Genomic DNA, 26,459 nt, shown 5'->3' with positions numbered 1-26,459 from the left:
TCATCTCTCTTCTGATGCAGGGACCACTAAGAGCACACTGATCTGCAATGCATGTCTACCCTACATGCAGGTGACCGGTTAGTTAGCTGAAAGTCTGTGCAGACAATAAATATGTTTAAATGTTACATACAATAAAAAATACTGTTTAGAAGTGGAGGACGGATCAGGAACATTGCACCCACCTAGATGTGCCTTTATTCCCATCTCTACACAATCAAACTCTATCAATCTATTCACTTTACTCTGAAACTTTGCACCAATAGAGGTCTCTTTAAGTCGATCCACAGCATGTTAAAAAAGCAGTTTGATGCATCTACTCCTGAGTTTTCCACCCTCCGGCTTTAATGCAAGATGCAAGATGCAAGATGCAAGAGTTCAAACCTTGTGTCCTGACATTCCGTGTTCCTTCTTGTACAGTACCTGATTCAAGTCTTTAAGACAAAAAAATAGTTACATTTTGTATTATATGTTTTGTTTCTAGTGCAGGGGGCTGGGGGGGGGGGTCGACAAACACAAGTAAATTAAATGTATTTTAAAAGCTTTGAAATTATCTGTGCTGGACTAAAATGTGAGTTGAGAAAGCGAAACATTTTTCAGCTATATAATTCCTTGTTTTGACAAGAGAAATAAGCTTTCTTCTTTTTGAAGTTCTGCTAGCTTTGGTTCACTACAGTATGCGCTTGCAAGAATAAACCTTTATTGTGTTATTTATACCACATAGATGGACTTTCACCTCTTTAGTTTGCTGACCTTTGACTATTCCTTTGACGTGAGAGGAGAAACTAGTTTAAGCTCAGCCAAAAACTGACTCTTGTGCTGGCTGCATTGATGTGCTGGTTTACATCAAAATACATGCGTGATCTTTTCTTTATAAGAAACAGACTCATGTAATCCTGCTCCAGACAGATAGTCAGGGGACCCTTTGCCATATAAATTGACAGCTATGTTACAGGGATGTTGGATAGACTTAGGTGCCTGGAATGTTTTTTAAATCTCCAAAATGCTTGAAAACGGTGCAGTGGGAGTTTGCTGAGGTTCTGAAAAGGGAAAATATAAATATATATATAAATATCATATTTTAAGTTATGGTGGGCGAAAAAGGCAACAAAAAACCTCCACCGTTAACATAGTCCCAGAATCCCTTGCTGCAGTGGCAGCACTGTATGCTAGGTGATAATGGTTGAAAGGTAGGGTTGCAGACCTGTCTAAGACATGTGAATGTGCTCACAAGTGATATTTTTTATTGGATATATATATATATATATATTTAAATATATATATATATAAAAAAATTCCAAAGTTTAAAATGTATCATGGTCAAATTTGTATCAATTATGATTTCCCCCTATTGATCCTGAGCTCAATCACATAACTGTCAGTAATGTATGAGAAAGGTATACACAGAAATGTTGGTGATAGCCCCAGATTTTCCAAGGAAAGTTTTAGAATACTCGTCGGCGCACCAGTAATTCAAATTTGTTAAAAGCAAAATCTTTAGCCTGTTCCATGCTTTTTTCGCAGAGGCAAATCGGAGAATGGCTTCGGTTTCGTTTAATGGTGTCATTGAGATTAAGATTTTTTTTTATTTTAATGATTTTGATCTTGGAAAGTGTTAAAGCTGGGTAGAGTTAGAGACTATCAACCTCCTATCTCCCTATACAGTTGAAGCCCCCTTTCTTCCGTGTCTAGGGAAACTACGTGTGGTGCATTACCTGAGTGACTCACAGGAGGCCTGATCCTCTTCCACTGGGAGCCTGGGGTGATCGTATCTATTTGATGACAGAGCCTCCACTTGGGAGGGATCCAAGAGCAGTTGGATTACCCCTTCCCAGGAACACAGAGTAAAGAATAAATATACACACGGTGGTATAACTACTTATCTTTAATAGCAACATATATATATATCTACAATACCGTACCCACAACACAATAACGCCACCCTTGTGAGACCCATAAAGTACTGAGGTGCCCTGGGCACCTAACCACCCGGTGTCCACAGTGTCAAACCCACCCAAGGTGTGTGTGGTAGCGCTACCCACAGTGTGTGTATCTCCATTGGTGCACTTAGATGGTGATACCATCCCAGGCACTCCAGTACCCGGGTGCCGCTGAACAACACAAAGGATCCAACCGATGTGTGTTGGTCCGGGCCATCCAACGAAGGTGTGCGCCTCTGTGTGGGGTGAACTCCCTCTGGAGTGTCTCACCATAAAAGTCTCTTATTAGATGGTGGTCTGGTGCCAGACCACAGGTTGCAAGTCACCGCGCGGTGTCTTGTCACTGTGTCCCTGACACTATACAGTACTGGGGAAGCATCCCTACCTATGGGCCTTACCTGCAGCATACACAATCTACAGGGAGTAGGGCCTAGCTTGGACATGAGGGGAACTCTGGCGTAGTCCAGCCGAGCACTGCTCCCTGGACACTACCTTCTTCCTCTAGGAGAGAGAGAACAATGATTGTTTTGCGTGTTGATGCTCCTTCTAGGATAGGCTTTCTTAGATTTCAGTTTAGGAACAGGGGGACCCGAGCAGCAGCTGTGAACCGGTCTGCGGTTACCACAGAGTGTTACTGGGCTTTTAAAATTGACTTTGGCATATCAGCCTGACCACTACTATATTTAGACTGTGCCTGTAGCTGCGGAGTCGTGATTGAGGAAGAGGAGCCCAACTCTAAACCACTACTGTATCTCACAGAGGCCAAAGAGGAGGACGCAGTGATGCTCCAGCCACACCAGCTGCACCTGCTGCAGCCCCACCAGCACCACACACTGCAGCCCCACCAGCTGCACTCGCTGCAGCCCAACCAGCTGCACTCATGGCCTCCCCACCAGCTGCACCCACTGCAGCCCCACCAGCTGCACCCGCTGCAGCCCCACCAGCTGCACTCACGGCATCCCTACCAGCTGCACCCACTGCAGCCCCACCAGCTGCACTTGCTGCAGCCCCACCAGCTGCACCCGCTGCAGCCCCACCAGCTGCACTCACGGCATCCCCACCAGCTGCACCCACTGCAGCCCCAGCAGCTGCACTCGCTGCAGTTCCACCAGCTACACCCACTGAAGCCCCAACAGTTGCATTAGCTGCAGCCCCACCAGCTGCACTCACTGCAGTCCTACCATTTGCACCCACTTCAGCCCCACCTGCTGCAATCCCACCAGCTGCACCCACTGCAGTCTCACCAGCAGCATTTGCTGCAGCCCCACCAGATGCTGCCCATCCTACTGCCCCAATAGCTGTCCGTCCTGTACCCCCTGCCACTCCTGCAGCACCAAAGACCCAGACCGTCTTTCCAGAAATGCTGATGGCACACTAACGTGAGCTGCTAGAAATGCAGTGCCACTGTTTCAGGAGGCTGGAGACCCAGCTGCAAAGTCTCCAAGCCTCAGCAAGGTGCAGGGAGTTATCTGCCTAGCGCTGTGATCAGGCTACACAGCAAACAACAGATTCTGATCAACACCCTGCGCCATCCCAGAATTGCTGTAACAGCCTGGGTAAGATATCAACTTCTATCAATGAGCTGACATGGGAAATCCAGAAGCGGCTGTGCACCCTCCAGAGGCACAACCCACTGGTGCCTCAATGGAATGCCTGGCATCATCAGGGGTTTCAATAATTGAGGAGTCTCCCTCTGCCCCTCCTCCACCATCCTTGGATTTGCTCATTCTGTGTTCACACCTTGAGGCGTGACAGAGCACGCACCTGTGGGCCCAGTGAGACAGGCAGCTCACAGGCAAAAAAAGAGGCGCTGATTTGTACATTTTGTATATACAGGTATTTATTCTATATAATATAATATTGTTAAAATTATTATTATTATTTTTTCACAAACAGTGAAGTAACTGTTTGTGAATACATTTTATTTTGCCAACTTCTGTCTCTCTGAAATTATTGCTCTCGTGCAGTACTGTATAGTATGTAGAAACATTATTATACACATACTTAATACACCCAATATGACATACAATAGTAGGCCACACCAACATATTTTACAATCTCTGTAATCATTAACAAGCACAGTATAGTTTATCCCATGGAAAAAAAAAACATCATTTCATATGCATCTGAGGCTGTGTATCAGCCATTTATATGTTCCACTGTATACAGTATATGTTAGGGTTAAATCCTACATTCAGTATATTCATATGGGTACCACTTAAGAACTGCCCTCTACCCTTGTAAGCTATTTGGATAAATAACACAATTCCAATCAGGATCTGGATGTGACTAAGGGCAGCTTTTGAAAGGTGTGAAATACCTTATGCAGCGGCCATTATCCGAACATTTCACGGCGCCGTTTTCGTGAACTCTGCTGTATTCCACGCGGCATTCACTCGCTATTCTTCCATGAACGCTGCCGTGAATGCCGCCAATCACACTCGTAATCTTCTACAGTTAGAGGATTTATGTACTGCTAAGGAGCCTCAGAAAGGACTTCTTTCCCATGTACAGTATACAGTATGAATTCGTAACGTTAGTCTTCAAATGACAATTACACACACAGAGCTGTACGGCAATAAAAGACAGGTTGAATTGTACTAGTAAACACGCGTCTTAATGTGGGAAAGATTGAAGAAATCATGCGACGCGACCTGGGTATGCCCAGGAATACAAATCGTGAAATGTTCGGAAAACGGCCGCTGCATCTGTATCGTTGTGTTATCATGAACGGAGGTCTGTAGATCTCCGTAGTTAGGTAAACTGCTCATTACCATATGATTTGTATATGAGTAAGCCTAACGTTCGTTAACATTTTTAAAGAAAATGTCAGGACATTGTAGCGCTAAGTACATTTAGGGATATGTGTTGCAGATATGGAGAACGTTAAATTGAGATAACGTAATGTTAAGGCATGAACAGTCTTCTGAGGAACTGCCACATAATATCTACCCCACTATACCAGATGCAGCACATTTCCAAACCTGCTCTGAGGATCTCTTAAAGGGAAGAAATGACCACTTCACTTATACCCTTCACTGCCAGATGGGCCCATTGCATAGCAACGTGTAATACAAATTATTATTTGTTATGCAGCTTCTATAATTGATGCATTGCATAATATAGCAATATTGGGTAATATTGGCAATATTCCATAAACGGCACAAATCACGTTTGCTTTTTTAAATATTTAGGGGACCAAATGCATTGACCAGGACATTCGCACATACGTCTAATAAATACGGTAGCACAAACTTACCTCCAGTCACACATAGAGATAGACGAACTTGCCGCCAAAGTTTGAATCCGCTGTGAAAATGGCATTTCTTTGTAAGTTCAACTTTTCGCAAATTATTCTGAACTAGAAAAAAGTTACCGCTATTTTTTTTATTTGATTGTGAAAATTCGACTAAGCGAAAACGAAAATTCACTTCAAAGTAAACTTAAAAAGTTTGCTTTGACAAATAAAAAAAACAACAACAACCTAATCACTAAAAATTAAATGTTATAGCAGTTGTGTAGACAAAAGTTTTCTGTAATATACTTTAATCCCCCCTTGTAGTTTCGTCCCGAATGTCACTTTGTTCTCTTCCTAAGAAAGGAAAATATATATTGACATGTATTCCTCCTTTCAAAATTTGCATGTCATTTTTCTACATGAAAAAACAACTATTGCTTACTGTCTCTCTTTCAAAACCTTAGAAAACTTAGCTCACCGCAGCCACACCCAAACGCAATCTAACTTAACAGAAATTGTTCTAGAAGCAAGTTTGAAATTCTAATGGGTAAAATCTTCCACAGTTTCATTGGAAAATACTTACAGTACAAGAAAATAACCACCCGTCTGCAAGCAATGAAAAGCAAGCTCCTGAATGTTACATGCAAGCCCTTTAAAATCTTTAAATATTTCTCATGTAAGACACTTTTGTCAGTCCCTTAAGAGCACTTGCTCTATACACTGTAAGTGTTTGTTTTTCTAAAGGGATTTTCAATTGCATTTAATTAGGCTGGCTTTAAATCCACCAGCTTTTAGTTTTATTTGCAACCTGTGAGATTGCTCATCCTGCAGGTTTTTCCAATCATTCACAGCTCAGATGTAAACATGCGAAACTACAGTATTGATAAGCAATTCTAGAGCAGCCAGCTAGATTCATCAGACTTTACTCATGCAATGGGAAATATTGTGTTCATCCTTTTGGGACAAGGATTGCTTAAGTGTTTCTGAGTGTATTTATGACGAGTGGTTGCACGCTCTGAAGATTTATTAGGACTGGCAAAGCTTTGTATGTGTCTGTTGCATGATTAATATGGTTAACAGCTTAGCATCAACAACAACCTCCAAAACATTGTCTCGGATGCTGCCAGAAAAACATTTCAGCTTCGTCTTGTTCACAGAACAGTAGCCGTGTTTGTGCTACTTCACGCCAAGTTTTGCCAATTCCTGGTGAGGTGAAGATGACGACTTAAGACACAGGAAAAGGGAGAAGTCAATTAAAAAAAAAAAAAAAAAAAGGAGAAGATAAGTCAACTGGAGATATTTTCCCATCTACTTAATGGTTTATGGCTGCAAAGAAATAACACAAAGTAAAACGATCTATAGCACTGTAATGGAGGGGTTTTATTCCACCAAGAAAATGTCTGTATTGTTGTTTTTTTTCCCTCTGAAGTAATATATACAGATTTGATACATATTTTCTCTATTATTTGTTTAACATTTTAGTATAATTTAACTCTTCCTCAGCCCAATCCCGTTCCATGTGGCACTTTTTTTCCTTCTCCCTTTTTTAAGGAAGGATTGGAGGACGAAGAGCAGTAGCAAAGGGGGGAGAGGGAGTAGGTGCTATGACACCTTTTATTGGAACAACCATTAGTTGAAATGTTACAAGTTTTTTAACCTTTATGGGTCCTTCATCAGGTTGGGGGGAAGAGTAAGAAGGAGACGATCCAATCTCTCCTATTACAAACAGGTCCCCAGGAGGGACATATTTACAAGGTAAAGGCCTATATTTGCTGAATATGCTATTCCACGAGACACCAGTGCCAGAAGACATTTTAAGGCTGATTTACGTACATTGGCCACAAGATATCTTAAGGCACGGGTGCACAAACTGGGGAACGCAACCCCCAGGGGGCGTGAGATTCCCTGTGGGGAGCACAGGGTTTACAGAGGCCTCACAAGCTTCCCAAAGATATTTAAATTAAATGCCAGGGGAGCGGTGAAGGCCTCTGTATGCTTCCCTTACCTTGGCTCAGATGTCTTCTGGAGACGCGTTGCCATGGCAACCTGATGACGTGATGTCAGAACACCGGAGTCAAAGGAGGGGGAAGGGGAGCAGTCAGGGGGTGCAGAGGAGAAAGATTGCGCACCCCTGTCTTAATGAATAATATCTCTAAACATGGTCCCAATTCATGGTGATTGACACATATAAATGAACATCTAGAAGTATTTGTGAAGATTGTAAGCTCTCCGGGACAGGGATTTCCAATCCTAATGTTTGTTTTTGCTTATTGCACTTATTGTATTATAATTCCCTATACTGTATTGTCTCTTTTGTAAAGCACAGAGTACAGCTTTGGGTGCTAACTATATATACAGTATATAGCAAATAAAAATATTACTGTATGCTCATTTGCATTTCTTAGGTCTGCAACCCCGCCTTTCACCATTATCACCCAGCACATAGCACTTCCACTGCAGCAAGGGACTCTGGGGAATGACATGCAAATGAGAACACAGTGCCACCTTTTGTCTCAAACTCACATTACATGAACAACCCTTAAGCCAATGCATGCTGCTTTAAACACAGCTTTTAAACATACTGTAGCCTGGGATGAGATGCAAAGCCAGTAAACCCACTCACAGACAGACTGTTTCAACCTTGTGGGTCTCTTCAGTGTGAGGTTGGTTGTACTGGCTCTGCTTGTTTGAGACTAAGAGTAGGTCTTCCCACACATTATTAAGGTTATGGTGGGTAAAAAAAAGGGGTTTTGGGGTTCTTGAGCTTTCTGGTATTGTGTGTGTGTGTGTGTGTGTGTGTGTGTGTGTGTGTGTGTGTGTGTGTGTGTGTGTGTGTGTGTGTGTGTGTGTGTGTGTGTGTGTGTGTGTGTGTGTGTGTGTGTGTGTGTGTGTGTGTGTGTGTGTGTGTGTGTGGGGCAAATTTAAGGCACTCAATTTTGGAAGAAGTGCAGCGTTATTTTAATGTTAACACTCATGTTTATGAGAACCATGAGAGACACCATCAATGGCATTTTGAGGCATACTTGGTCTCTTCCCTGGAAGGTCCGCCAATTTTTGGATTACTTTTCTGTTTCATTGTTCTCTACAGATACAGCGGCCGTTATTCGAACATTTACCTGGGTACATCCCGCGTTACGCCGTGTGGTGGACCAAGCTGGTCAGTTGCAGACATAATGGCCTGCCGGAGTAACACAGCAGGGGTCCCTGCTGTGTGAGTCCTACCAGGGTCTGCCTTTATGTAATAGACGCGCAGTAAGAGATAGGCTTAATCAGTCACTCTAACTGCAAGCCTCTCACAGGCGAACGCAGAGGTTTTGTTATAATTCTAACATTACAGTAATGTAGCAGGGGGTCTCCAAAGCTGAATCGCATTGATTTCAGCCTCGGGAACCCCCTACTTCCCGAGATACAGGCCCCGTTGTGGGGTGCCGGTATCCCCATGTTAAAATCCTGTGGGTCACGTGTCCGTTGGATGTAAACAAAGCAGAGTGATACCGGCACCCCATAACGGGGCCTGTATCTCGGGAAGTAGGGGGTTCCTGGACCTGAAATCCACTTTGTTCAACTCAGGAGACCCCCTGCTCCCTCACACTAATATCAAAAAACACCCTCCCCCCATCCCCCCAAATAAAAAATCATTACCTTAGCGGGTAGCTGCTAAGGTAATGAAGCTGCTTACATTTTATTTTTATTCATAGTGTGCGTGAGCAGGGGGTCTCCTGAGCTGAACAAAGTTGATTTCAGCCTCGGGGACCCCCTTATTCCATTTCGAGATTTGTTCGAATAATGGCCGCTGCATCTGTATGATGCGTGTGCAATCATATAAAACTTTAATAGGGTACAATTTTATTTTGCTGTTGTATGTTGTGCGATGTAGCTATTCATTAAATAGAATCTTGGAGAACACAGTGTCTCCTTCCCCTGTTCTCCTGATTGGTACTCTGACAGGAAGGGGTTTAAATGAAACCTCTGACTGACACGCGGGAAACCCCTTTTCTTTTTCCAAAGAAATCCAAACTGTGCATTTGTCTAGAGGAGGCAATTAAGTAAAGTTGTTTTTACCTTTTTTTTTTGTGAGCTAGTTACAGCCGCACTATGCATAGAAATGGGCAAAATATTTCACTAAAAAACGAATGCGTTGCAAAAGCTTGATGTATTTTCAAAATATTCGCGAATGGGTTAGAGCTTCCGGGTTTTTTATTTTTTTATTAAAATATTTGAAAATGTGGAAATTTGCTAATATTCAAAAATCCACAAACCTCTCCCCCCCCCCCAAAAAAAACAATTGAGCAATATAGAGCAGGGGTGCGCAAACTTACCTTAATGCGCCCCTCTCCCCTCTGACTCGCGCCCCCCCTCCGCGCACAGCTCCAGCGTCAAATGACGTAGTGGGGTCATGTGATGTCACTTGACACCAGTTGCCATGGAGACGCGTCGCTGGAACTAAAGTAAGTAGAAAGTTACAGAGGCCTTGTGCGATCCTGGCATATATTTTAAATGCATTCGGGGAAGCCCCGGGCCTCTGAAACACCGCTTCCCCCCCCCCCCCCCCGAAAAGGTGTGCCCCCCGCCCCCCCCCACACTCTGAGCACCCCTGGTATAGAATATAGAATATTTGGAAATTCCAGAAAAGGAAAAAAAAATATTCAAAATTAGAGGATATTAGATAATGATCTGGAAATATTCTAAGGACCTGCACACATTTTTCAATTTCTTACAAAAATAAAAAATATTGAATTTGTATACATTAGCCCATCTCTGCCTGCAAGTGGAATTTGATAGATCCTGTGATGTGGACCTGTTGAAGCCAAATGTCTGCAGTAAGCATTGATTTAACAACAATATTGTGTTTTGTGATCTCCAATTCTTTATGAAGCAGGTGAAGGAAGAACAATTCACTTCTGGTAAGTCCTACTAAATCCAGTCTTTTACACACAAACATTGTTTCAATTGAAAACACTTATTTTTCCCATATATAGAAACAAAATAGGATATCGTAATGTGGTTGCAAACACAGCTGGAAATTGAATGGGAAAGGCTTGCATTGATACAGGGGTTGCCAGCACCAGTCCTTAAGGGTCACCAACAGGTCAGGTTTTAAGAATACCCCTGCTTCAGCACAGGTGGCTCAATCAGTGGTTCAGCCATTATGACTGAGTCACTGATTGATTGAGCTATGACACATTGAGCCACCTGTGCTGAAGCAGGAATATCCTATAAACCTGACCTGTTGGTGGCCCCGAGGACTGGAGTTGGCCACTCCTGCATCAATAGAGCGGTTATTATTTGTAACATCTGGTGAACAGTGTAGTACACATTTCGGAAACAATGTTTAAAGCAAAGTGTACAAGTGACCAGTGTTTGGAATGCAAGTTATTTAGAAGGCTAAGATGTCCTATAATTACTTCTGAATGTGAACAACCGAGACTAGATTTAGTCACTTAATATTCCGTCATTGGGCCGGCCTGACCTGGCCCAATCTAAATCCCTGGAGTCCTATAATAAATAAAATGAATTGCAGGCATGTCAGGGTGGCCTGACGTTTTATATTATTTAGGACTCATAAAAGTAAGAAGCTGGAGCTATCCCAAAGTCTAAAAAAAAAAGAAAGAAAGGTACAAGCAATTTAACACACAAAGAATATATTTCCGCTGAATGAACTGGATTAACAGTAGATTGTTATTAAGTCACTCTTTTGTTTACAGGTATGTAGTGTATATCATTCTCTAAGAACTAGTAAAAGGATGTTAAAAATCCCAGTCTAGAAGTGAGTGTACTCACATGGGTCGTTTTAAAACCTAAGACCCCGCTCACAGGAAATCTCTTGATTTTATGCCATTATTGTTTTTTTCCTTTTGCTAGTTTTCTATAACTGTACATACTGTAAAAGATTCAGAAAAGAAACTATCCATCTATAATATATTTATAAAGCATCTGACAACTTTCTCAGGGGTCCAAGACTTGAGTTTCCACACCCCTCCCCCTGCGTTTTACCCCCCTCTTTCTCTTACACACCTCCTCACTCTCTCCCCAACTCTATTCCCCTTTACTCACCCTCTCTGTTACTCTCTCTCTCTCCACCTCATTCTCTCCTTCCCCCCTCCCACCTCTCTCAATACCCCCCTCCCCTCCTCCTCCTATCTCCTCCTATTCCCCCTCTCTCACTCCCTACGCTCATATTTCCCCTTCCCCCTCACTCTCTCCTCCCTTCCTCACCCTCTCTCTCCCTCCACCCCTCACTCCCTCTCTCCACCCCTCTATCCCTCCCCTCTATTTTTCTACCCCACACCCCCTCCATCTCTATCCGCTTTCCCATTTCTCTCCTTCCCCCACACTTTCCCTCTCTATCCCTACCATCTCCCCTCTCGTTTCAACTCGATCTCCCTCCCCAACTTCTCCTCTCTCTGTCCCGCCACCTCCCCTCTCTCACTTCCCCTCTCTTGACCTCCTTCCATCCCATGCTTCTCTCCCTTCCCCCCACCTTTCCTCTCTCTTTCTCCCCCAATCCTCCCCTCTCTCTTTCTCCCTCCTTTCTCATCTCTATTACTCCCAATCGCCTCCTCTCCCTCCCCTCTCTTTTCCTCTATCCTCCACTCTCTCCCGCCCCCAACTCCCCTCTTCCCCAGTAAATATGGACCCTAATATTTATGGAGATTTAAAATAATGATTATTTCCCAATATAAAGGAATATTTTCTTTTTAAGTGAAACTTATTTTCCGGCACCTACAGGGTTTTGATGGGGAAAATTTCCTTCGTTGTCACAAAAACGCATGATGGAAGTGGTCATGACCCAGAAACGACCACAGGCATCGGCGCATGAGCATTAGTATCCTTTTCGCCTCCGGCGCATCACGCATGCGCAGATTCCCCGGCGCGCATGCGCAGAAGGATCCTCGAGCCTACGACGCATCCCGTGTGTGCAGGACTCAGGCGCCCATGTGCAGAAGGATGCTCAGGCCTCCGGCATATTGTGCGTGTCAGTGCGCAGGCCTGTGCCGGCGCTGCGTGCTTGGGCCCACTCAGTGCCACGTCCATGCGCAGGCCCAGTTACACGGGAATGCGCAGGACCCCAGAAATGATCAGCCGCCTGGACCCCTTGCTATGCCTGCCTCACACTGAACTCTCTGCTGCACAGGTGGGCCCCCTCCCTTCTCAGCACTAAGGTCACCCGCACAACCCTTCCCAATAAATAGTCAGTCACCCAGTCAGCCAACCAGTTAGTCACCCACCTAGGTCATCACACACCCAGTCACCCACCCAGGTCAGTCAGTCACCCACCCATGTCAGTCACCCGCCCAGGTCAGTCAAGGTCAGTCAGTCACACACCCACCCAGGTCTGTTAGTCAAAGGTCAGTCACCCACCCACCCAGGTCTGTTAGTCAAAGGTCAGTCCCCCACCCACCCAGGTCAGTCAACCACCCAGGTCAGTCACCCACACACACTGTCACCCTGTCGCCTACACTGACTGTCACCATCACTGACTGTCACCCACACTGACTGTCACCCACACACACTGTCATTCACACACTGTCAGTCGCACACTCACACACAGAGACACACAAACAAAAACTAGGAATTCACAGTTAGTATTAATATAGAAGTGCAAATAGCTAAAACAGGGTGTGTGTGCATAGCACGCATTTTCTAAGTGAAACTTCTTTGCATTTTGTCTCTGAAATTGTGTTTTGATTTTTAATTAAAAACAGCACCATCACAAATACAATTTCTGTGACAAAACAGTGACAAAAGACAAAGACGTTTCACTTAAAAAGTGCATGCTCGACACACACCTTTTTTCTTTTTCTTTGTTTTACCCGTTTATTGATTTGAACTTTTTAAAATGCTTCCCTATCTCCTTCTCCTTTTCCCCACCAGCTAATCATTACAACTCATACATAACTGGATTTACTATGAGGGGACACTTTCTGGTTCTGCAAGACACATTATAGCCTATTCCAGTTAATGGGCTACTAGAAATCTTCCAATGCCTGAAAGATTTTTTTACGGAGTACCGTAGCTCCACTAAGTAATTACGGATATCAGTGTTGTTCTCTACCCTTAACTTCCTATCGAACTAGCACACACCATTTAGAACACAAAGCTGGACTGATCTCCTGTATTTTATCCCACTTTAAACTAACACATACGAAGAGGTTGTGTTGCACCACCATAAATGAAGGAGGTGCTTTCTCAAGGTTCCTTCTGAGCTAGCCTCCATCGGGAGTTTACATACCCTGCTTTCCCGGCAAAAAAAGCCTGTCTCAGTGTCATCATGCATCAGCTGGCATGCTGCTGCGTCATCACACATGGTAGGTAACTGGTAGGTAACAAAAACAACTTTATTAACAAAATACTGTACATATGAACAAAGAGACAGGAGTTGCTAAGTCCTTCTACTGTATGTAACACGTTTTGCTACCTTAATAATGAAATAATGTAGCTAGAGAAATGGCAACTCACTATTTCTAGACAGTTAAAAACAAAGTATCAAGAAAAGAAAAGCTTCTTTAGAAAGACTGCCTTTCAACACACGATCCCATATTAATGTAAAACAGACCACTCAACAAAACTGTGTATAAGGATAGGCAGTAATTATCTAAAGAAAGACTTATCAGATACTAATTAACTCACCTGTAAATCAATACATATCTACAAAATAATAAAAGTCACTAAATCAATCTGTAATTAACAAAATATAATGCTGGCATGGTAAAAGTTATATACTTAAATGATAAGTGCAAATATATAAGTCAAATTTCAAAATATCACATACATATTTAAAATATTTTTGCACCTACAGTATATTAAATATAAATTTATTAAAGCTTTATGTCTTTGTAGACTATACAGAGTGTACGCCATTACCTTTTTGGACTGTACTGTATTGTAGGAGAGGTGTGTAGAGGTTTTTAGCACAGGAGATATTTTTTAGGAGAAATCAAAAATAGGCTTTTAATAGCCGGCTGGTTTAAACTACAAAAACACATCTTATGTTTTTAGCAAAAATAGGGTTAAACGAAAACAAACAAAACAGGGCTAACTCCCATAGGGAGCACTGACTAGCCCATACCATACACCCTATCTATGGGTTGGGGGGCTAGGCCCCTTTCCAACAGCAATCCAAGAAACATTTTATAGATGGAGGTCAGTTATCATGGTGTCCTGGATTCCTCCAATCTGATTATGAGGGGGGGTGAGGGTGCCGATAAATAGTTCCTTCGTGACCTCTTCAGCAGTTCAGGGTGTCTCTCTGCACTAGAGATCTCATAGCACTGAGAGCTTTAAGTTTTTTTAAAGGGGTAACAAGCCAGCCGGGTTAATTAGGACAGTCTGCTCTGAATTGACCTGCTTAGTGCTGGGCTCAAGTTCAAGCTCTCAACACAGGTTTTTCCTGTAAAGCTATCTATACAGGGAAAGTACCCTGTTACATTCCTCCCCTGTTTGTGGGTAGCTAAGGCTATCCACGGCAGAAGCCTATCCCTTCACTCTCTCGAGACAAAACTGTGACCTGAAAGAGAATGGTGGAGGGAGAAATAGCCCCTACTTAAACTGAGTTTGGAGTCTTTTCCCCAGGCAATTTTCACTCCAACCAGTAATCCTGTTTTTTGCCCTTGGGGCAGTTATCTGGTACTTAGGAGATGACACACAGAGGCTTGCTACCTCTCTATTACTTTGTGGCCATGATATGTTGTTGTGATTCAAGAGAACATTGGTGTTAAAGTCCTTCTAGCCTGTGCCTACAATCAGTGACTCTTCAAGTAGACACTAGAATTCAGCACGCTTCAGTCACTCCTGGATGACTTTTCCAAAACACAGCTTTTCCATGATGTGCTTAGCTTCCTCAACCCTGCAGAGGAATTCTCACTCAAGATCCTTTTTCCATTTTACCAACACATCTTTTTCACGCTTGGCAATGAGTGTTTTAACGTGTCGTGCGATCTTTTCTTCCCTGACAATAGGGTGACCACCTGCATCTGGCTCAGCATCATTGATCTCTGACAGTTCAAACTTAGCAGAGCTTCCATCAATTCTGATTGATCCTTGTGGCATCTCCTTTTTGCAGTCGGCAGACATAGTCTTAGACCTCTCTTTCTTGATGCATTAATTTATCCAGCCTGTCCGCTTCTTCAATGTGTGGGGAAGTCCCAAGTGATGTATGGCAGGGTCTCCCTTCTACATTTGCACCATCTTGAAGCTCCTTCAGTACCAGGGGACCCCATCCTAGAGCTTCTTCATCTTTCACAGTCATCAGAAAAAAGCACTACCCCCTTATAAGTAGAAAGGTCATTTGCATCTGGTTCCGGATCCTTAATTTCCAAATAATCAATCTTGCTCGCACCTAACCGTTCGTTACCCGTGGCCTTTCCTTTATGCAGTTGGAAAACCAGTAGTCTTTTGCCTTTTTATCTTGTAAAGACGAGTGGGCAACTAGTGTTGCCTCCTTAGGTGCGTTATCACCGATACAGTTCTGTCTCATTCTAGCCAAAGACTGAATCTTTATAGCGGCTATTTTGATCATGAGAAATCTGGTTTGGGCCATGTGGGTAGGGTAGCATGACTGGATTTATATTGTACCTCACAGTCCTTACCATTCGAAGGAGATCACAGTCATGTCTGGCAGTTTGCAGTGCATCTTCAGGGTGGTCAAGTGATCGTCAATTATTTGTTTCTGGCTATGGTATTTTTCGCCCTGTCCGAATCGGATAAACACTTTTTCGGGCACACAACTTCAATCTAAGGCCCTCTGGAGATTCTGCCACTCCTGAGACGAATCCACCAGTCACTCTAGGCTGCAGGTCATCTCAGCCCCCTAATGATGTCACTGGGTCATCGGGTGACGTATCTACAACTTCTTCTACGGTAAGCTGAGAACCTCTTTTCTTTATCTTTAATCTTTTCTTTGTTTGTGCAGGTTTGTGAAAGGCATCAAAAGTATTGAGATCACACTCATTGCTTGAAACTTCTGCAGTTTCACTGCACCCACCATGCTTGGTTTAAGACTAACTCAGAGAAAGGAAAAAAACTCTTTGAGGTCAACTGAACATTGCTTCAAATACGTAGACACTGTCATGTCCCTGTGGTCAATCCCTTGTAACCTGGTCCCTGCAGTATTGGTGCTGGTTACTTCAAATGGTGTCCTCTATATTTACCATTTGTAAATCCTCAATGAAGAGTAAAGGAAGTCATAGCACAACAGGGTATTGTGCCACATAAAGCAATGTCACCTCTGTTTATTCACATTTCCCAATATTTCAGGGTCTGGAGTTCAATATTGTAACATGCTTGGTGGATTACATAGCAACATGTGCCAATCTCTACCAGACACGTGAAATCATAATACTGTACCAAAACACCAGATGTGGCAGCCTCAGAACCTACGAGACACAGAACAGTAAGAATTCCAGCTTGTTTGATAATGGAGATAACAGGAAACAGCGGTAATAAAAATCAAATCAGAAATAGCAACAAAAAAAATCTAAATGAAAACAAATTTGACATGATTGAACAAACACAAATCAGCGCTGGAATAAACAGAACGGGATTTGGCTCTGCAATAAACAAAGTGGAAAACAAACCATATAAACATCTAAAAAAATCTAAAAAGTCACCGAGTTGGACCTTCCCAGCACCATCACCACAAGATTGCCTTGACTGAAGATTTGATCACACATTAATGAGAACTAACTTTAAGACTAAACATGCCATTTTTTTTTATTCTTTATTTTGGTGCATTATTTATATTCTCTTTCCAGTGCTAGTTTATTTAAATAATTCCTCTCCAGCTACAGAATACATTGTTGCTTTTTTGGCAAAAACATGAATGCACACTTACAAAGTCACATTGCAGCTGTTAAGACCTTATTTTTACTTAGCAGTCTTCTTTCATAAGACACCTTCCAGCTTTGGAAAACACCATACAGCCTATTAGAGAGAACCGGATATAAGGTGACTTCTAGCAGCAGAAATATATATATATATATATATTTTTTTTTTTTTTTTAAACGTGCAGATAAATATTTGTTGGCGGTGAGTATATTAACAAAAAAAAATGCAAAATATTTGAGGCTGAATTTTGATACATTATCCAAGGAGTTCTCAAATTCAGTCCTCAAGACTCACCAATAGGTCAGGTTATAAGGATATCCCTGCTTCAGCACAGGTGGCTCAATCAGTGGTTCGGTTGAAGGATGAGCCACTTGTGCGTAAGCAGGGACTGATTGAGCCACCTGTGCTGAAGCAGGGATATCCTCAAAACCTAACCTGTTGGGGGATCTTGAGGACTGGAGTTGAGAACCCCCTCATTAGCCCATCGCTACAAAAGACTGCTTAGAAAAACTGGGCCGGAATCTGTCATTCTCTCTCATGTTTTTTGGATCCGATTTTATACAGTACAGATTGGGTAATTTCTTCAGTGCATTGCTGAGCGAGATTGCATTTTCTAACTGCACTATAAGAAATGTGAGTCAAAACGGTATTCACTAAGAAAAATCACACATTTTGTAAAGTTTGGTAAAAAAATGCAAGATCGCAGTACTTTGTTTTTTTTTTTCAAGACTTATCGCACGACTTGTGTTTGCTTAAATTAAGTCTGGAAGAGCTGCACGGAGAGAGCTGCATCTCCCTGCACAGGTCATACAGGCGATCGTGCAGTTTTAATGTTCATTTTAATAACAGAGTATTGTAGCAGGTGTGGTCTCCTAAGCTGAACCGCATTTATTTCAGTTTCGGTGACCCAATGCTTTCCGAGTTACCGGCCCCGGTATGGGTATCGCCTGTATGTTGAAATGTCCCGGTCATGTGACACTAAGGCAACGAAGGGGTTAAGCCACAGTACCTGGCTTATTGATAGATAGGGGTAGAGGTGGTGGGTGAATGGGGGTACTTGGGGGTACCTCCCATCCTGGCAGGGGTAGGTAGAACTTTAATTCACTTTATGCTGGCTGGGTAATGTTGTATTTTTAATGGGCAAATGCGCTATTCTCCAGATCTGGATGTTGTCCATGCTTCTGAATGGGCCTCCGCAGTGTTAATCCACCTGGTTCGTGAACGCTGGTGGCAGCAGCAACACTGGATACAGTGACATCTGAAAATAGAACGGATACATTTCTTGTATGGTGAGCAGAGCAATGCTGCTATGGGTTGCTTTGTATTTTGCTGAAAAGGACTATGGTTTGGTCACTTGTAGAAGATGTTGCGTGTCAATTGTAGGTTAGAATTTGTCTGTTTATACATCTGTAAATGTTTGTTTCTGCTGTGGCATTTCTCCAGAGAGCAAAATAACTTCTACTGGTGCACTCCCTCTTTGTTCCCAATAACATTTTACAGGCACCTATACTGTACAACTTAACTAGCTACACTAAACAAATGTAAACATGTTGAGCAAATAATTGACTGTTTTGATTTTTAAGCTGTTTTTGTTCACTGCAAATTAGTTAAGAATTCAGATCTTAGAGGCAATGTTAAAATATAGGGTTAGGAGACATATTTGGCACGACTCTGACTCAGGGGTTTGACGTAAAAAGATGGTCTCCGGGGGGTTATCACCTTCCCTGAGGCGCTCCCCTCCCTTAAATCGCTCAGGTCTGCAGGGGGTTGTAATAGAGATGCAGTTATTTATCTCCTCTGAGATGGGGGATGGGGAGGTTGTGGGGGGGGATGGGGGGGAGGTTATGGGGAGGGGGTGGGGGGGGGATGGGGAAGGCACATCCCTAGGCAGTTTCTTTATCTGTGATTAAAACCCCAGTTTTGTTCCCTTCAGACATACGCTAGTATTGATGGTCAAAAGAACATCGTATGGTCCATCCCATCGGTTCTCCATACCTGCCCTGATTACTTTCTTCAGATATTTTCCTACTTTGGGTAACTTATTGTGTCCTTTCCTACTCTGATACTCTGTCATTTGTCTATGAGTATCTAGTGGGCTCTGATTTTAACGGATGCCGATTCCCTGGCTAATACTGCTGCGGTCTGTAGATCCCTTACTGTATGTACCACATGTTCTTAATCTTAACCCCATGCAACATCATTTACCCTATTTTGTATCAACAGATTATCCTCATATTATAGAACGGTATGCATATTTTTAAACTTCTTTAGTGATTCTATTCGTTGAGCAAAATCACTACATCTTAATTTCTAATATGACCTAAAGACTTTGGCACTAATCTGGGCATATAGCTAATAGTTTCTGAAAACAAACATCTTGTTCTTTCTATAACAACAACAAAATATTCTGCTTCCAGGCTTATAAAAACTTTAATATACTCTTTCTGCTTTAGTAAATCTTAAATGATTCAATGCTATAGAGGGATATAATATTTCACTCACTAATCGTGTAATAATCCATTCACTGTTATTTTCCTTTTTCTTGGTGCCAAATTTATTTTCATCAATTTCCTTAAATACGTCAATAGCCTGCTTCTATATTTCTACACACTCACCCTGAATCTTTGGGCGTCTCTCTCTGATCCTTTTATTTCACCATTTCCTCTCTCTGACCATCATCTCATCTCATTTTCTCTCTCTCACTTCTCATCACTATTCACATACCTTCTATCAACATTCCCATACTGTACCTTCAACTCCATATGTTACATAACTCCGTACACTGTTCATATCCTGTACACTAATCATCTCTCTTTTTATGTGCTGCCACATATTCCTTTATCTCCTGTTCCTCAGTAATGTTAACATCATTTTCACTTCCCCAAAGAAAAACTGAAATGTGTTGTTTTTACCAGTTCTACAGTGATACCAGCCGTGAGCAGTGTAACCACATTTCTAAAATCGCCTATAGCAACATTATATTTTACTCAACAGTAAGAGGGGATCATAATATTAGTAATAAACATCTTAGATAAGACACTGACCTTAATTATCTGATCTTTCTGGATATAACTCAACTGCTCCTTTTGTGAAATATTTAATTCCGCATTTCTTATAAGCACAGAGTCTTCGCTAAGGGTCTGATATACTTTGATTTTATACAGGGTCACCAATCTGGGTGCCTCTGCTCCTTCTTTAACAATTGCGTGAGAACTCCACTATGCTGAAGGGAGGTGTGTTACCATACTGTACCTCTCCTTGCCCAGATTGCCGCAAATAGTCGATTAAAAATCTAACTACATACAGTACAGTATAAACTATAGTTTAAATATTCCCTCAACATCCTGGACACGGTTATTTAACTACTTCTAATTCTGCGCTTTTTATGCTAAGAAGGAGGCTGCTTGTCTAAACAAAAATAACACTGGACCAACGGGGGCATGGGCGACAAAGACTGTCAAGAATTGACCTTCATCCCAAAATCTGTCCTTGTCAATAAAGACATCAGACACTTCCAATTTCTCTTTCAGAAAAGGGGAGACATTTTCAATTGCTACCATCTCAGTACAAATATTTGTTTCACCTTCATGCTGCATCAATTGAGGACATTGTTCTTTATGCAAGAGCTACAGTATAACCCCTGCTGATGTGACATGGAACTAATTGCATTGTCTCTTCACAGGTATGTTTTAACCCTCTGATTGATCTGCAACCCCCTGTTTTAAAAGAAATACCCCACCCAGCCTTTATTATTGATCTTTGGTATGTTTTGACTATCAAAAGGTGTTTTTTGTTTCTTTTTACTGTGTGCTGCTAATTGTCTGTAGCCCTTGTACCCCCACCCTAAGTGATACTGGGAGGGTCTGCTTCTTATCTGGCTACTGTCTAGATGTAGGGCTGTACCTGTTGGTAAACAGGAGGACTGAGTGCTCCGCGATGTTGTGGGGTGAAACAGGACAGGATCACAGGTTACCTTAGATCTTCCTCAGTGCAGCGCCTCCAGTCAGCATGGATCCTCTGTGAGGGCAGGGAATGGCCCATACTGACACCTTTGTTCTTCATTGAGACATTGACTCACACAGGTTCTGGTGCAACTGAATCTTTATTGCATGTAGATGGAACAGCAAATCAGATGCATCCTTTTCTTATCTTCCCTTACTACAAGGCCATGGCTAAGGCTTGAAGCCCAGACCATGCCTTGTGGACTCCTCCTCTGCCTCCTAGTGAGACAGAGGGTAGCTGGTGCTCACTACCCAGAGGGAGGAGAGAGAGTGACAAGAGTCCCAGAATTGAGGAAAGTGCCAGAATTTATAACCTGGGGTTGATGATTGTAACCCTGCCCCTTAACAGAGCAGGTTGAATACTCATTGGTCATCATACCTTACAGATGAACCAATTAGTATCCTTCCCTCAGGCTGGCACTCTCTGGCTGTTGCTAAGGCCTGACCCTTGGATACTACTGACACATCCAAGGCTGCAAAAGCACACAGGTCTTGTTGAAGCAATTACCCTTCCACTACATGCACTTAACAGGTCTTACACTGGAAAGGTTCAGGAAAAGAAGTAGCGTCCGGGAAGCTAAGCTACATGCTCCCCCTGGTGAAACTCCAACCACGTCTCTTGGACTACAGTAGATATAACATTACCTTACTGTGCAACAACCAAGAATCACATAACATGAATTGCAATAACATTTGCACATACATGGCAATACAATGGTAACATTACAATAACATGGTAGGGCTACCTCAATAGCAGTGGGCTGGATCAGGCTTCTTCACCATATTGCCCTGACCATCATATACATTGACCGAATAGCACCTCCTCTTCCCAGACTCTAAGATGTATTCTACCTGGGAAAAACAAAAATTAGAGAAGAGCTCTACTAGCATTATAAATAATTTAACCAAATCATTAAACCAAAAATAATTTAGAAAATATATATCAGTGGTGGTGCACCCAATGAGCAAAGAATAATATAAACAAAAAGGAGAAAAATGCAGCCATCAAAAGACGGGTACTGCAGAAACTCATAATAGGGGCACTCAAAAAATGAACATGGCAGTAGACTGGTCTGAATATTTATTGTGTGGTCAAAAGATGTTTATAGAAGTGAATAGACAATACAATCAATTTAAAAAATACATATAAACTCTGCATCTTGTCCTTAAAATATAAGTAAATATATGCGGCAAGCAAAGAACAATTGAACAATTGATACCATCAAGTTAAATTGGTAAGTACATGGTAAGTAAATATACAACCAAAAAACACAGAGATAATAATGTTTAAGTAATCCCACACCCCTAATACAGACAGGCAATGCAGGGATAATAGTTATCTCAGTGACCCCACATCCCACATGAAGGGGTTAAAAGATAATTAACCTCTTGAATACAGGGTTTGATTTAGCAATTGTATACATCTACAGGGTATAAGTTTATTTACATTCTATATATTGTAGCCAGGTCTCCCGTAGGTGTCAGCCCCCCCTCACCTTGAGTGCGATCGCGGGTACCGCCGAGTCCCAGGGCGGCCCGCGCGCCGATCGCAGGGGTGAGGGCTGTCAGGTCCCGGCTCGGGGGTTGCCGGGGATGCGTGCGGACGGTTGCCAAGGCCGCATGCGCGTCACGGGATCCCGGCGCTCTCGGAGCCGGGCGGATAGGGCGCCGCCATTGCCCCTTAGTTCGAGCATGCACAGTTGTCGCGCATGCGCAGGGGGAGCCCCAGAAATAGGAAACAGTCGCGTGCGAGTGAGGTTAGTCAGGGAAAGGTTGAGGCAGCCCCAGACAGCTTACGCAGACGCAGGAGAGGTAGGAAAAAGCCCGCGAACCTCTAGCCTATTAGGAGAGGCTCTGAGCAGGGACTACAGATCCCATGAGCCTCTGTATGCCCCATGTGACACCAGGGAGCCAATAGGGCTTAGGAAGCCTCAGAAGGCAAGTGGATACATTTGGCGGGCTTGGAGCACGTTAGGTGTCAGTCAGAGTCAGGAGCCCAAGGAAAGAGGTAGGGTGCAGGAGTCAGGGACTCCCTGCACTAGGCCAGCGGCCCTAAGGTCCAAGTTAGCCCTTGTTCCCCACCAGGTTAGTGAGTGTTGCCAGGGACAGTCTCAGGTTAGGGACCCCTGTCACTCATTGTAGTTAGAGCTGGGGAATAGAAAGGGATAAGGGGGCGTAAGGTTAGTCTGCAGAGTGTTGCGGCAGGCCTTAGGTGAATCAAGTGGCATGAGGCACTGGGGGGGTTCATAGCGGTACCCAACCCGGGAGCCATAGCCCAGGTCCACGTTGCGCGTAGTATGAGGCAACTGGGGGGTTCATAGTGGTAACCAATCTGGGGAGCCATGGCCCAGGGCCCGTATTATGAGTAGGGTGGGTAAAAGACCTAACTGTATAGGATAGGCAACCCCGTATGCCCTAGGAGTTTACCTTAAGCCACTTAAGGATGCTGTGCTATAGGGACGGCCTATAGTGCAGGGTGTGTCACGTTGCTATACTGTCAGATAGGGACTCAGCGGACGCTGCGGTTCCAGTGACGGAGTTCGGACCCACGTTGGGGTCCACAGAGAATATCGTCAGGATAGGATCAGATGGATTCATCGCACGTCTGACCCTTTGCGAAGTGTTGCTGATCCGAGCACCGGAGTGTTCGGCAGGTACCTACAGTTCTAAGTGCACCAACGGGCCCTTAGCGTAAATTGTGACTGCGCAGTCACCCATTGACTCTCTCTGCAAGAGTGCGGGACATTGGGTGGGGTTCTTTGGACACTGGGTGGGATCACCTGGTGTTGGGGAAGCGTCCTGCGAGACTTCGCAGTTAGTGTCTCCTCGTGAGAGGGACACAGGTTATATTATGGTATTGCCATGATATGTTATCTTGCATGTTAGTAAAGTCCTTAGTTATATTACTTCATGTCTATGTGATTATTGTGATTGTCCTGCGAGGAACCACTCCCCCTTTGGTGGGAGCCATCGCAGGTGGAGGCGCTGCACCGATTGTAAGTGGTTGTCCATAGTATTGTAATTGCCCCAGGTTCCCCGTGGCGGAAGCTCAGCCCTCCTGTGAGCCAACAGGTAACGCACCACACCCGAGTAACACTATATGTCTCCTGCACCCCCACACTATATCTGCGATTGGGGGGGGGGAAACCCGTTACATATTATAGGGTGTTTTTGTACAGTCAGGTATATCATCTTGCAATTAGAAACTATGGCTAATTAGTCTTGTATGGTTATTTTATGTGCTACTGTGTTATGCCCTGACTGTTCGTCTACATCCAGCTGGAAGGTGATCTCCACCCTATGAAGAGTTTAATTATCAGTAGTGAAAACTTTGCGCACCCCTGCTCTAGCATACAGAATCCATGACTGTCACACAATGTACTGTAACTATGTAACTGTGAAACTATGTAACTGTGAAACTATGTAAGTGCACTACTTTCTACTACTATCATACCTGCAAAGGATAGCTATTTTGTTTATTGTAGCCTTGAAAGGGCATGAAGAACAAAGTAATATTTACTGAGAGCTAAGAATTACTGGGACTAGGTGAGATGAAATAAAGCACAGGTAATCTGACACACACAAGTAAAACACAAGATGAAGCACAGCAAATAAAAGGCCCCCCCCCCCAAATAAAGCTCCACCCCCCTGCCCCCCACCCATTGTTGCATGTGTATCCCACTGCAATGCGCCGGCGGGAGCATTTACATCTGTGTCAAATGCAGACCCCAACCCCACCCAGTGATAAAGAGCCCTAATAGCTAAAAAAAATTATCAATTACGTCTCCCTTTAAAAACTAGTTAACAGCCACGGGAGTAGAAAATAGTCCAATATTTTATTTCATGCCCGTAGTAAGATCCTAATCTCAGCGGTTTTTGCTCTGTAGTTTTGAAACTTACTCTGTAGTTTTGAATGTAGCAAGAAACTTGGAAGCAAATGTCAGCAAACTAAGACATCCAACAATCTATCATTGTCGTGTGGCACAAATCACCCCAGCAGGATGTGCACTGTTATTACTTTGCTTGACCTCTGTTAAAGTTTTGAATGTCTTATAACAGGAATCCTGAGGTCAACAAAATAACAAATGATAGGTTCTCTACAAAGTTGATTTTCTGCATGGAATTCGCACAGAACCCGATATGATTAATCTTTCCACTGAACACCTTTTAATGTGGCCGTATGTTATGTGTTATAGCACCTATAACTTGATGATACATTTTCATAAGTTGCAATTGATTATTTGCTAGGCTATAGTAACTGTGGGCAATATGTATTAAGCTCCAAAACCATAAAAACATTACTTTGAAAAAATAGCCAAAGCATTAATGCTGAAAGAAATATTGTCAACATATGTCTCAGTCCTAGAGACTAATCAATAAATTGTGATACTGCCAATCGGGGCCCTATTGCAAAGAAACTCCCATTGACTTGTGTCACAGTTTAATCAATAACCAAGTGGTCAGCTAGTTATGACCAACCCAATAGCTTGCCACTTGGGCTGTGGCAGGGTTTTTATTTCTTCATCTGGATGTTATGATTTTTTTTTATTTGTGGGGTTTTTATGTTGTATGAAAATTCCTTTACGTAAAATAATTTTCTGTGATGGGGTTATGTAATAAGATTTATTATAAAACCCTATGTAGAAAAGGGTATCTTCCACCCCTCTACAATCGCATCGCTAGCACGGATCAAAAGTGATTTCTCTGAGTTACCATTTTCAAGACATGTTTCGCGTATGCAGATGAGGTTAATATCACTATCTTTTTACGAAGAAATCATTTTAAGTGAAATCTTAGTAAGTCTAACATAAATCTCAGTGATCCCATTTCTTAATAAAACTAATAGTAACACATCCGTTTCCAGCCCTAGGGGCATTACTGTATAAACAGTATCAAAGACAAATACAAAGGCAAGAACAATTCACAAAATGTATTGCTTGAGATGCAATCAGAGATTTTGCTTTGATAAATTCTGTAGGGCGTAGTTTTTGCAGCTGTGAAATTTTGATACATAGACCTCTAATGGGCAAATTCACTAAGCCTCACAAAGCCACTATGCGGGGTATCGTACTCGATCTTGTGCGCCTTGAATGGATGTTACTGTACCTCTGGATTGAAAACTGCCCCATTGGCACTAAATGTTACTGCTAGCAGGTCTTTGTAAGATAGAACACTTGATTCATGCAAGTTTTATGTGTGAAATGTACTAGTTTTCAGGAGTTTCATGCCCAGCTCTCTCCATCGTAGCCTGCAGCTGGTTTTCCTGTAAGTGTGGCAGCTGTATATGCTTCTTACAGCTTGATGAACCGCGGTGAACAAAATGCTCACGCGACTGTAATCTCGCACCTCGCCACGGTCACGGGGACAGCAAGGTTTGCTACATCTCTATGTGATCACAAGGGCAACATATTGTATTTACTCTTGTGGATTCCTACAATTCTCAAATAAAGTTCTACA

Source organism: Ascaphus truei, chromosome 2 (assembly GCF_040206685.1).
Source record: "Ascaphus truei isolate aAscTru1 chromosome 2, aAscTru1.hap1, whole genome shotgun sequence".
Taxonomy (NCBI): Eukaryota; Metazoa; Chordata; class Amphibia; order Anura; family Ascaphidae; genus Ascaphus; species Ascaphus truei.
The sequence above is the reverse complement of the archived record's forward strand: the minus strand, read 5'-3'. Positions refer to the sequence as shown.